The sequence below is a fragment of the Cygnus atratus genome, chromosome 1 (genome assembly GCF_013377495.2).
Source record: "Cygnus atratus isolate AKBS03 ecotype Queensland, Australia chromosome 1, CAtr_DNAZoo_HiC_assembly, whole genome shotgun sequence".
In the NCBI taxonomy this organism is placed as follows: Eukaryota; Metazoa; Chordata; class Aves; order Anseriformes; family Anatidae; genus Cygnus; species Cygnus atratus.
This window is the reverse complement of record NC_066362.1, coordinates 163,899,069-163,912,298: the sequence shown is the minus strand read 5'-3', so window position 1 is coordinate 163,912,298 and position 13,230 is coordinate 163,899,069.

Genomic DNA, 13,230 nt, shown 5'->3' with positions numbered 1-13,230 from the left:
GGAAGTTCTACAGATTTTTTATTTATTTATTTATTTATTTATTTTTTAACTGGTTATAGTGAAGAAGCACATAAAAACCTTGGCTCAGGATACTCTCTCTTTTTTTTCCCTAGAATTCCCTGGGACTCAAAGATCTATCAAAAGATAACTAGAACACTAAATCTATGCTAGTATCAAAAGTACAAACAGAATGAAAACAATAATTGCCCTGTAGTTATTTTAGTGTCTCTCCTCACTCAGGTAACAGAAAGGATTGCAGGGCTAGACAACCAAAGATGAAATAGCATAAGTTATGGTCTTAAAAAAATAAAGTAGATCTCATTAAATAAATCTTCTTTCTCTCTTTGAAAGAGCTACAAGCATAGCAATCAAAGTTAGTACTACAAAACATTCTGACTCAGACATCAACTCCATATAAAACAATAGACCATAAAATAAATAAACTGATTAACAAGTACTTCTCAGAAATATATATGTGATTAATCCTTTTATAGAATTTACTTCGATCACAATGTATACTTCATTGACTGGAATCCAGCCCCGCTCTATAGTAAAAAAATAATGCTGTAAAAATAAATAAACAAAAACAAAAGCACCCCTCACCAAAAAAACAAACAAACAAAAAACCACATCCCCCAAGCTACAAGTTTTTTACAATTAAGTTACTTTATAGTTGTCTGTCTCCCCCCTCAAAAAAAAAATATTACTAATACAATTTTTTTCAAATAAAGATTTTACGTCTAGTATACTTTTGTATTTAAATGAAAAGCAATAAAAGTGGCGGGGTTGTGAGAACTGTCAGCCCTATACACCTACTGCAGTTAAACAGAGAAGCTTTATTTTACAAACAAACTCACAAAGAAAGCATTATTCAGTTCATCAAAGACCCACCACTATCCTTCAGGTAACACACAGTCCTCTCACCTTCTTTTTCTCATTCCCAATAATGAAGAACCCATACTCTATTACTGTAACATCTAATGACAGTGTTGTATCAAGAAGGACTTAATGTAATCCTTGATTACAGAATGGAGAAATGAAGAGGAAGAAAAGAGAAGTGATTGTATCTACATATACTGTACTGTTGAGGTCAGTGAGGAACAGGTTTATAATTACCATTTAAAAGATGAATTTGAAATTCTTGGAGAGAATATTAGAAAGAGACAGCTATTCCTGTTTCTCTTGCTTCAGCTTTGTGAATGAGATATCCTTAAGTCTGTATAAAGACATAGAGATATAGGTACTGGGAGCAACCTACAAAATAACTAGTCATATACATCTGGACTATCTCCACCCCTTTGTTCCAGAACCACTTACAGGCGATGGGAGAACAGGACACAACACAGTGCTCAAAATAATCTGGAAGCACCATGTGTCTAACTGGTGAATTTAGGATAACTTGATGAGCTTCTTAGCACTTTTCTCCTTTCGAAGCAGTTATTGGAACAATGTTTTTAAAGCAATGAAATACAATTTAAAGTTAGCTAGCTAAATTTTGGTGAAATTAGCAAGTATTTTCTACTCACAACGTAAATCAGAGAAACATGAAAAAGAAGTTATTAGCCTCTACTAATTCACACTTGGAATAGTGCAAGTTAACCTACAACTCCTGTAGGATAGTCATTCTTGTTACAAAACAGAAGATTTATTTTATCCAATTTTAGTCATCTAAAGGTTAGGTATCTCAGATTAATCTGGCTTAAAATTTAATTAAGTACGTAACATATCTCAGTCTAGCATGAGCAGCAAAAAATCAGTCTCCCCCAGGCAGGACTCACTTTAACCACCTATATATTACCTGTTTTGCCCATACTTGTTAAGATCTTTCCATTGTAAATAAAAAGAGACAAGTACCTCCAGAGAGCAATTTATCCCACCTGTCCTTAGCACCTGTTTTTCTGGTGGAATGAATTGCCCTCCAGAGGTACCCACCATATTTTAATTAGAGCTTGAAACTGATAAATAGTACATAAAAGGTGTAGACCTCTGTTAATTAGGTAGTTGTGATACTTTTTCAAGTTCTTTGCTTGTCTTGATGCTATGCAAAGTAGCAAAATGTGAAGGCAGATATGGCTCATGGTGCAAATCTTTCTAACATGAGATGATGGAGCCATGCTTTTAATTTCTGCTATTAGAAGGCTTTTTTTTTTTTTTTTTTTTTTTTTTGGATTATAGGTGAGCATTGAATGCATTTGCACCTTCAGCTATTGCTCTCTTTTATTTTAAGAGCTAGTAAAATCAAAATGCATTCATTCATTCTAGCCCTTAAATTCTCATTTACTCATTTTCACTAGAGGCTTTCCGGCAAGCCCTACCAACCTTGTTTCTTGAACTCCACAGTAGAGAAAGTTGTATTGCAAAGTTCCAGAATCTTGCTTGCTAGGTACTGTAATTTTATTTTTCATATCAGTTCAATTTCATCTGAAGCCATATCCCAGTATAGTCCTTAGACCTTAATTACTCAAAGCTGCTAGCCATTGCTTATCGTATTAATTTCCCATTGCACTTAAAACAGTCCATTTTTTTTTTATCCAGGAATTGCTTTGGGGCTGCTGCACTAAGGTGTCTGGGCAGCTGATCTAGATGCGTGTCAGATGCAAGTCCTTAAATGTTTTTGCTAGATCTTCTTACCTCACAAATTTCTAGAATTTTATTTCTGCTGTGCTTTGAGGAAAACAGGGACTTATTATATTCTTGTTTGAACTTCAGTTAATATGTTTATGCTTAGACTGTGGATTTCATAATAAATTTTTATTATTGCAATCTTTTAGATATATGTAAAGATAAGATTATCCCTGCTATTCTTCTCCTCAAGTAGGCTTTTCCATAATATTGAAGAACAGACCAAGACTAGCTCTAAAAAAATCCAAGACCTTCTGAATTTTTGTACTCAACAACAGCTCTGTATAAATATTAAGGCTACTCAGGATTTTTGGGTTTGCAGAAATCCACTCAGGGAAAATTCAGATTTAAGAAGTTTATTTTATTTGGATTAAATGAATTAAATGATGGACATGTAGATAAATAGCAGTTAGTTTACCATCAGAAAGACTCTAGTTACCCTTTAAAAGCATAGTTAATGTCTAGAGAGGAGAGGAAAGCTATATTTTTATTAAGTTGGAAAGTCTTGGATGTTTGATAAAATTGTTTTTGAAAGCACCCAAGTTCAAAGTTAAGTTATATTAGTTACTTAGCTATGGAGATTTGGTAATAAAAGATAACATAAATTTGTTTTAAATGAATGTGCTTAATAGTAGCCAATCTAATGTTTTAGAAATGTTTTGGAAATGAATAGTTTGGGTAGCTTAGAAAGTATAAAAGGTTTGAAGAGAAAAGAAACTTATTTCTTTGAAGATTTCCCCATAATCTGTTTATGAACATGAAGCTATGCTTTCTGGCAGGTCATTTTAAACGTAAGCAAACAAGCAGACTGGAGCTTTGATTCTAGTAATTAAATAAGTTTTAGCCTTGCTTCTTGATTTCTGCTGAATTTAGCCTATAAATTCCTTTAATAATCCTAAAGCGAATAGTTCACTATGAATGTAGCAAAAGGAACAAGTGTTGACTGAGCCTTTTCTAGTCATGATCTGAATAGACAGCCAAACTTTTAGAGCTTTAAATGTTAGTAAGAGATGGATCAGCCAGTAGTACATTTTGGAAAAGAAGATTAGAAAGCTTCTTAAGAAAAACAAATGTATTCTCTTTATTTGCTTATTTGACTTCCTTTCTGCTATATTAATGGTACTTAAGCCAATCTAAACTGTGGAATGGAGGGGAATGTCCTGACATCTGGGTCCAGCTACAATCTCCAGCTGCATTCCAGCTTCATGTCAGACTGAGAGCTATCCTTCATCATCTTCCTCTTTCCCCTCTTGTTCGTTTATGAAAGCTTAGGGAACACAAAGTCATTTATCTGTGTATCAACCACACAGCTAGCGCTCACAAATATTAACATGCATGAATTCTTTTTAAAAACCATAAAAGACATACCTTGCGACGTAATTTGTCAGGAGATAATGAGGGAAAAAAAAAAGATACTCAACAGGAAACAATGATTAAAAAGAGACAGAAATGGATTCATAAAATCTTAAGAATACGTGGCATTAGGGGGCATGGTTTAGTGATAGGACTCAGTGGTTGGACTTGATGATCTTGAAGATTTTTTCCAACATAAATGATTCTATGATTAGAAACCTAAAGAGGGATCAGCCAGTTTGATAAAATTAAAGAAGTACAGTTGCAAACTAGATTAGTTCAACTGATTTGGGGAAAATATAAGTTACTTTCATTTTTTTAAAAAGTATCTGAGATCCTAATTAAAGTACTCCATTTAAGACTGATGATGGGGACAAGAATGGAAAACTCTTTCAAGAATTGGTGAAACTAAAAGAGTGCTTCATCTGTCTATTTTGTTTAACTACATAGAAGAAAAACAGGGATTTTTATTTATTTGTTTATTTTTTTTCCAAATCTGATTTCAGCTCTGCAGGTTGCAGTTCATTTTCTAAGAATCAACAACAGTTTAACCAGTTGGCATGTTGAAACATTTTAGAGTCCCAATTTTTCCAAGCTAATTTTAGGCAAATAATTGAAGATCTGTGGTGGTTTTACCCAGCTAGGCAGCTGAGCTCCACCACAACTGCTCTCTCACTCCCCCTCCTCGAAGGTAGAGGGGGAGAAAATATGATGGAAAGGACTCAAGGGTAGAGATAAGGACAGGGAGATCACTCAACAATTATCATCACAGGCAAAACAGACCCAGTGCAGGGAGATTAATGTATTTTATTGCTTATCGCTAACAGACTAGAGCAGTAAGAACTAAAAGCAAACTAAAACCACGTTCCCCCCACCCACCCTCTTCCACCTCGTCCTCCCAAGCGGCGCAGGGGAACAGGGTATGGGGGCTGCAGTCAGTCCCTAACGCTTTGTCTCTGCCACTCCTTCACGGTCACTCTCTGCCCCTGCTCCACGTGGGGTCCCTCCCACGGGATGCCGTTCTTCCCCAGCTGATCCTGCGGAGGCTGCCCACAGGCAGCAGCTCTTCAAGAACTGCTCCCACATGGCTCCATACCACGGGGTCCATCCGTCAGGAGCAAACTGCTCCAGCACGGGTCCCCCACGTGTGGCAGCTCCCCCCAGACCCCCTGCTCTTGAGTGGGCTCCTCTCCACGGGCTGCAGCTCTGGCCCAGGGCCTGCTCCTGCGGGGGCTCTCCATGGGCCGCAGCCTCCTCCAGGCCACATCCACCTGCTCCACCGGGGGCTCCTCCACAGGCTGCAGCGTGGAGATCTGCTCCGTGTGGGACCCATGGGCTGCAGGGGGACAGCCTGCTCCACCAGGGGCCTCTCCACAGGCCGCAGGGGAACTTCTGCTCCGGTGCCTGGAGCACCTCCTGCCCTCCTGCTTCACTGACCTTGGTGACACCTGTTTCTTAGTCCTCTCTGTTGCAGCTGCTGTTGCACGGTAGTTTTTTTTCCTTCCTTAAATCTGCTCTCCCAGAGGCCCAACTGGCTCAGCTCTGGCCAGCAGCAGGTCCCTTTTGTAGCTGTCTGGAGCTGGCTCTGATCTGACATGGGGCAGCTGCTGGGCTCTGCTCACAGAGGTCACCCCTGTGGCCCTGTGCAACCAAAACCTTGCCACAGAAACCCAATACACGATGCCAAATCAGGAAGATAGTTGCCATTGACTCTCGACAGCCAGTGGGTGACTCAGGTGATAGGTGGGCAAGTTTGCCATCTGGAAGTACGTGGAGCCAGTTATGACCTAAAATAAAAGTCTGGTATTAGAAAGGATAAATCCACAAACATTTTTGAGGGTCATTCAGACTACAGGATCTTCTAAAAGTAGTAAAATACTTTTCTGGTTTCTATAGTATAAAGACAACATTTTAGTCTTGTAGGAGAAGTCTTTCGACTAATATCATGAATGGAAGATTTTTCAACAAAAATCATCTTGCTGGAATGTTTTGCCATGAAAGAAGGTCTGTCTTACCAATTGGAGTTTGAGCTGATGAAGAAATCTGCCTGAAGAATCTATTTTCTAAATGAGATGACACATATGGGCAATTCTTGCTGAAGCACACAATAATTGTTGCAATTGGATACAGCTTCTCACTCATTTAAACTGAATTTGACTGAGTCACTAGCGAGCCCTGTGATCTGAACTCTATAGTCCTTTGTAGAGACGTAAAGACCAGATTCTTCCCTATTCTAGGCACTATTTTTTGTGCTTAGTGCTCCATTCAGAGAGGGGGACAGATCTGTAAGAAACATGAGAGGAAATAGCAAAATTATAAAACAGTGAATGTGTTTGGTTTCACATATTCGTCTGAATCCTGTTCATAACATACTTTCCAGGATTCTGTCATGTCTTCAGCTCTAATCTTAATTTAAATGTTTCAGGTGATAGCCTGAGATGCCACTGGTTCAAGATCTGGCTAGAGACCAGCCCTTCTGCTGCAAAAGTACTGAAAGAACTGACTCAATCTTTGCCAGGAATGAGATTATCTAGTTCTGGTTTCATGTCAGAAGCACAGAGTTGTTACTCAAACATAACTGATAAGTGTCATTTGAGAAGCCTTAGAGGATTCAGGAGGCCTTCAATATGTGGTACACTGGACCAACAGGTTTGACTCAAATCCCATGAGAGATTTTTACCTTTCTTCAGTGGCAGCTGGAGGCAGGCAGGTGTCCATGTTTAGGCAGCTGGACCTGGCCCATATTGACGATTGCAATGAATACACTTTGAGGATGGATCTCAAATCAGTGGGCTGACATATCAGATTTCTGTCAGCACGGTCAGTCAGTCTCTTGAAATGCCTTATGGGCACAGCAGATGATTCAACATATAAGAGAGATATTGGGAAGCTGAAATCTGACTGTGTGGCTGCCATTGGGATAAAAATGCTTCAGGTGATTTTCCCTGCAACTGTCATCCCAAAGATGACAGCAGACTATGAGATAGGAGACATTAGAACCCATAGATCCAATCCTTGTTGCTTCATAGTTGAGAGGAAAACGCAAGTTACCTATGAAGTCCCAGCGCAGACTGTTTTAATGGATTTTGGTGATGTAAACAGTGAAAGGTTAGATAATTTGGATACTAATGATCTCTTGACAGTCCTTTGTGGGGAACCCCTTTGACTAGTCCCATGCAAGTTTGACACGGACTTTCTGAGACTCTGTCTTGGACTGTCTGAAACTAGTCATCTCAGTACCACTGAGTGGTAGGATTTCATAGTCTGAAAGCACCTTACTCAAGAGCTTTGTTCCACCTTAGCAGGCTGAAAAGGTCAATATTATAATACCACCACAGCTCAAATTGTGCAACAGCTGTCCAGGAATGCAAAGAAGAAAGGGAACCACTGACTTCTCACTCCATATCCCCACAAAGCCCCAGATTGTGTGTGGCCATGTGGATGCAGTACCATTCCTGCTCTGCCTGCTGAGTCAGGATGCTCTGCCAATGGGTGAGTCATGCATCCTGCAACTGATGCAAGCCTACTGTTCCTGGCTTGGCAATCATCTGCGTTGCTCTCTAACCCAAACACCAAGAAGCTCAGCTCAGGAGTAAAGTTCAAACCATCCCACTGGACTTTTTGATTCTACTCATATCTCAAGGAGGACCCTGCCTGAATCACTTGAAAAATACATAAGTAACATCTTGATAAAAGAAATTATTATATTTGCATCCTTGTTGCTTTCTGGACTGATCTTGAGGCTTTCAGGCAAGTAATCTGGAGGAAAATTTGCCCTAGAAGCCCTTGAAACACTGTTCTGTCTGTAGCTGTATAGAGCTTTCCAAATGAGTTTATCTTGCAGACAGTCACTTCAGAGGCAGAGAACAACAGAGCATGTTGTCCCAAAAGGTTAATGGAGAAGAGTACCTGATCTGTTCATGAGCCAATCTGTTCCCATGGGCAAATATTTGCTGAATGAGTGCTTAGCCATTAAATGGGAACAAAATCAGTAAAACATTATTTACTGAAGAAGATGTACATTCTTGTCCAAAATAGCCTCTCCCTTTCCTTAAATGACCAAATGCAATTAGGACATTGATGGCCAGATAAATAGGTGGTATTAGGAACACCTGGAAGCAAGATGGGAGCAAATAGTTATTTCTTCATAAGAATATCAGTAGGGAACAATGGGGCATTTAATGTGAACGTCCACGAAAGTGAGCATCTTTCAAGTTCAGCCTTTGTGGTTCTATCTTTGCCTTAGCAATATTCAGAAGCTGATCCTAAACTTGGATACTTAATTTAGGGGAGATGCCTAGGCTACAGGTTGAATCCTAGTAGGTGGGTGGGTGTTCTTTCTGCAGGGGATGTTGACTTTACTTCAGTTTTGGTCTAAACTCCAGAAATAAAATATCTTTTCAAGGACATTTCTGAGTAAATACTTTGTAATAAATTTAAAAGAAAGTCTGTGCATGATCAGAAATGATGATAAAATGCCCTATGTGTGCAGTCTAAAAAGAAGAATTCTTTAAAAATTGTTTCCCTTGTTCATTGGAAGATAAACTCACCTAGGACAATTTCCTCAGGGTGGTAGGTTCTTTGGAGTTTGCCCTTTTCTTGTTTCCCTTTGGGATTCATTAACTCACTGCTGCTGAACACATCTCCCTCATGACTGAATTCCCTAGCAATACCTCCCATTAAGACAAATAAGCAACCACTTCTTTCCTTTTAAATTGTGAAGAACAGGTCATATTTTTAAAATGCATCTACATCTTTATTCCTTAAAAATGTCAGGTAGATTTCATATTGTATTATGGCTAGTACTTTTTTATTTTTCTCCTGTCAAAGTGACATGTCTTCATCGTAGAAAAATCTCAGTTTCTGCTCTTAAAAGAAGACTGGGAAGAAACTGTTGCAAAAATACTTTATGGGCTTAGAACTAGTGAAAATAATGGAATAAATGTCAAGTGGAGGTAGTTCAGTATAGTTCACTAACTCATTATTCAGTTGCTTTTCAGAATAAATGTTACTGTAATTTTATGTTACTTTGAGAATAAATCAAATGCAAAAGAGGATATTTTATAGATGGAGAAAATCTAGCTCTGTGAATATAGGTTCCTGTGTAATTTTAACATTCCGTGTTTGTGAGAAAAGAATGCTTTTATCTTACACACATCTGTCAGTTGTCTTTTCTCTTACCAACTTTAGAAGCCTTGGAAAGAAGAGACAAATTCAGCCACCATCTGGAAACAAGCTGTGAAGGAAACATGTTCTCCATAAGAAAATGGAAAAGAAACAGGAGGCCAACTGAACTCAAAAAACACATCAAGCTGAAGTTTCATTTCAATCAAAAAGAAAGGTAAGTGAAAATTGTGCATGTGAAAATACTGTGGGATGATCTGTAGAGGGTTTGTCTAGCATAGTTACTGGTTTTTAACCTGTGACACCTAGACTCCTAGGAACTGTAAATTTTGTCATAAGAATGTAAAATGGGAAATTAAGAAAAGCTGGGCAATTATTTGTCAATAAGCTTCAATTTTTCTGTATGCTACTGAAAAATGGCTAAGCTTCCAGAAGTAGAAATGGTTGAAAACCACATCTCTACTACATTAGCTTATCCCTGTAGGAATGTTTGAATGGATTGAACTGTATTTGGTATAGCTGTCTTCAGGTTACAAGGTCATGCTTTGACTAGACCTGTCCTTTAATGAACCAGAACTCTCTGAATTTATTCCAGGTAGGATTGCTAGTTTAAAAACAAACAAACGAACAAAACCCAGCATAGAATAGGCTTACAAAGATTAATGTAAAGCCTAAAAATTTTCTAACTTGAATTGTTAACAATTTTTGAAGCCTGTGTAAGATTTTGATAACTTTGAAAAAACCTAAGCATTAACTTACGTGTTCTTGTAAATCTGTGGTGAAATAAAAGAGGGTCACAGAGTGATCTTGAGCATGCTACTTAATTGTTAGCTTGGCCACTGTCTCTTGGATTAGCTCCATCCAAGACATATCTGCTCAACAAGCAGCCAGCATTAAACCATGCAGTTACAGGATGGTTGATGTCATTTGCCCCTAGCTTCAAGGATCATTTCCTAGCTCTTTATGCTGGTTGGACGAAGTTATTGTTTAAATATATTTATTTAAATGCTATTGACAGCAGTGTTAAATGCTCTTCTAGTAGTGACCAGGCAAAATATAGAATTACAGAATAAAAGAATGTCTTGGGTTGGAAGGGACCTTAAAGATCATCTATTTCCAACCCCCCTGTCATGGACAGACACAACTCCCACCAGACCAGGTTGCTCAAAGTCCCATCCAGCCTGGCCTTGAACACTGCCAGGGCTGGGGCATCCACAGCTTCTTTGGGCAACCTGTGCCAGTGCCTCACCACCCTCTGACTAAAGAATTTTTTCGTAGTATCTGATCTAAACCTACCCTCTTTTAGTTTAAAGCCATCACTCCTTGTCCTATCACTACACTCCCTGTTAAAGAGTCCCTCCTCAAAGATGAGATGGGCTTTACTGCCAACCCAAAGACATTATATCCAAAGCTGGAGAGGACTACTCCATCCTCTCATATAGTGTATGTATTTTGTGGCTTTTATGGTTTCCATTGTCTTATCATTTTATACACTTGCAGTAGAAAGTATTTAGGAGAATAAAGCTTATAGAACAGCACTGAGTGCCTGAGAAAGCTTTTACTTGAAAGTAAGTGCCAACAGTCTCTCACTTGGAGAACTCAGCTGAGCTCACTCTTTTCTTTCATAGGGTAACCTAATGGTTAGCACAGTTGCCAAAGAAATGAGAGACTTATATCCTATTACCTACTCTAGCTGAAAGGGCTGTAAACCAAAACTTCCCAGGAGAATATATCAAAATATTGTGGATACAGTGATACTTTTCAAAATCACAGAGGAAAAGCTTCCTCTTTCTCAAAGGCCACATAAAACTAGTAGAAGGTTATTTAATTTTGAAGCCCAGGTAGTAAGGCACCTACGTCTATGGGCAGGTTACCACAGTCCGAGTCATAGAATAGCTTCTGTAGTTTCTTTAATGAGTGTTTCAGCGATGCTCTATAACTCTCTTTTAATTGAACCATTAGTTTGTTAGCTTTTACTTTTTTATTATTATTATTTTATTTTTTATATTCCTAGGATATATTAATACTACTGAAACAGTTTGATCTAAATAAAATTTTATTTTTATTCCCTTAGTTTCCCAAATACTTCCTACGACTTGAAATCCCGTGATGTATCATTTCCCTTGCTGTGATAATCTCATGATTTCTTTTTCTTTGTCTCGTGTCTTGGGTAAAATGACATGAAACTGAGGCGAGTGGCTGATTCACCAGAGGGCCATGCTGCCATCCAGAGGGACCTTGACAGGCTGTAGAGGTGAGCTGCTCATGAAGTTCAAGAAGGAAAAGTGTAGAGTCCTCACCTTGGTAGGAACAACCCCAGGCACCAGTACTTGCTAGGGACAACCCAGCTGGAAGGCAGCCTAGCAGAAAAAGGCATGGGCATCCTGGTGGACACCAAGTTCAATGTGAGTCAGTAGTGTGCCCTTGCTGCGAAGAAGGCTAACAGTATTCTGGACTGCATTAGGCAAAATATTGCCAGCAGGTCGAGACAGGTGATCCCCCCCAATGCAAGAGAAACATGGACACACTAGAAAGAGTCCAGCGGAGGGCCACCAAGATGATAAAGGGACTGAATGAGAGATCTGGGAGAAGAGCTCCCAGCTCTTCAACCTGGAGAAGAGGAGGCTCAAGGAGGGGGATCTCATCTAAGTCTGTAAATACCTGAAGGGAGGGTGCAAAAAAGATGGAACCAGGCTCTTTTCAGTGGTGTCCAGTGCCAGGACAAGAGGCAATGGGCTCAAACTGAAATAGAGAAGCTGTTTCCACCTGAATATCAGGAAACATATTTACTCTGGGGGCAGTCAAGTACCGGCACAGGTTGCCCAGAGGTTGTGGAGCCTCCCTCCTTGGAGATGTTCAAAAGCCACCTGGACAAGGTCCTGGGCAACCCACTCTGGGTGGCCAAACTTGAGCAGGGGTTTGGACCAGATGACCTCCAGAGATTCCTTCCAGCCTCAGCTGTTCTGTGATTCAGTGGTTGTATGGAATATGAGGAGAACTTTGATGGATATCAGTCCTTATGGGACGTCTCAGAAACCCAAAAGAAGTAGGTTTCCTACATAAAAAATGCACTATTATAATAAGGAGTTCTCTAAAGTCACATAATATCACAACCTTGTCAACCTTTAAATTCAATTTGAAGCTGTAGACTGTGCTCAGCACTCAGTAACTTGGGTCTAAAATTGTTGATACTGAGATTATTGCTGAGTAATGTCTATCGTATTCGATTTGCCAATTATTATGAGGAAAATTGTTGTATGCCAACTCAAAAAGACAGCACTGATGATGTTATTGTGGACTCAGTTAAAAGGAGCATATTTTCAGAGTATTTTAGTAATCCATATAATGATGAGCAATGGGAGTGGAGTGTTTGTTGCAAACATTACTTAATTACAGTCCACTTTCATTCACATGCATTATATGCCCTAGATTCCAGTGAGCATTAATTAAACAAAACATGTAAAGATTGCAGTGAATGGTGTTTTTTTTCTCTTTTTTTTTTTCTCTTCTCCAGAAAATTTCATGAAAGAATGCTGGTTTTGGGAAAGGTTTGCCCTCCATGGTTCCAACAGCACAAAAGCCAAACTTGTTCTTAGGTAAGGTGTCAGGTCTTTACACTTTTGGAACTGAAGAATGGAAGTAGAATGAAGGAAATACCTTTCTTTGCCAAAGTAATTATCATCACATTCCCAATCAGTATGAAATAAAACAGAAATTCCTTCATAATAGGTTCTTCAGTGAATTAATTTTTGGGGGGGTATTTTTTTTGCATCTGTATTGAAGGAAAAACTAAATATATGAAGAGAAAAAAACATACTAATAGTAAACAAATTTAGATCATGCAGAAGATTTCAGTGAATTTTAGCACCCTGGAAAGTTTCAAAATTCTGCTATTCTCTTCTTAATACCACGAACAAGAAAAGATTCTCAAAAGATTGAGTGCTATATTTCTTAGGGGACCATTTGAAATAATTTTTGGTCCATGACAAACCAGCGCATGTATTTTCTCTCCTCACAAAAACTGTTAAGCTAAGAGTGAGCATTGCTATGGTGATAAAGTATTGACTTTTTTCACAGAGCAAAGAAATGGAATCCCTCCTATGTATGCTATGTATGTCTGAAAAAGATTTT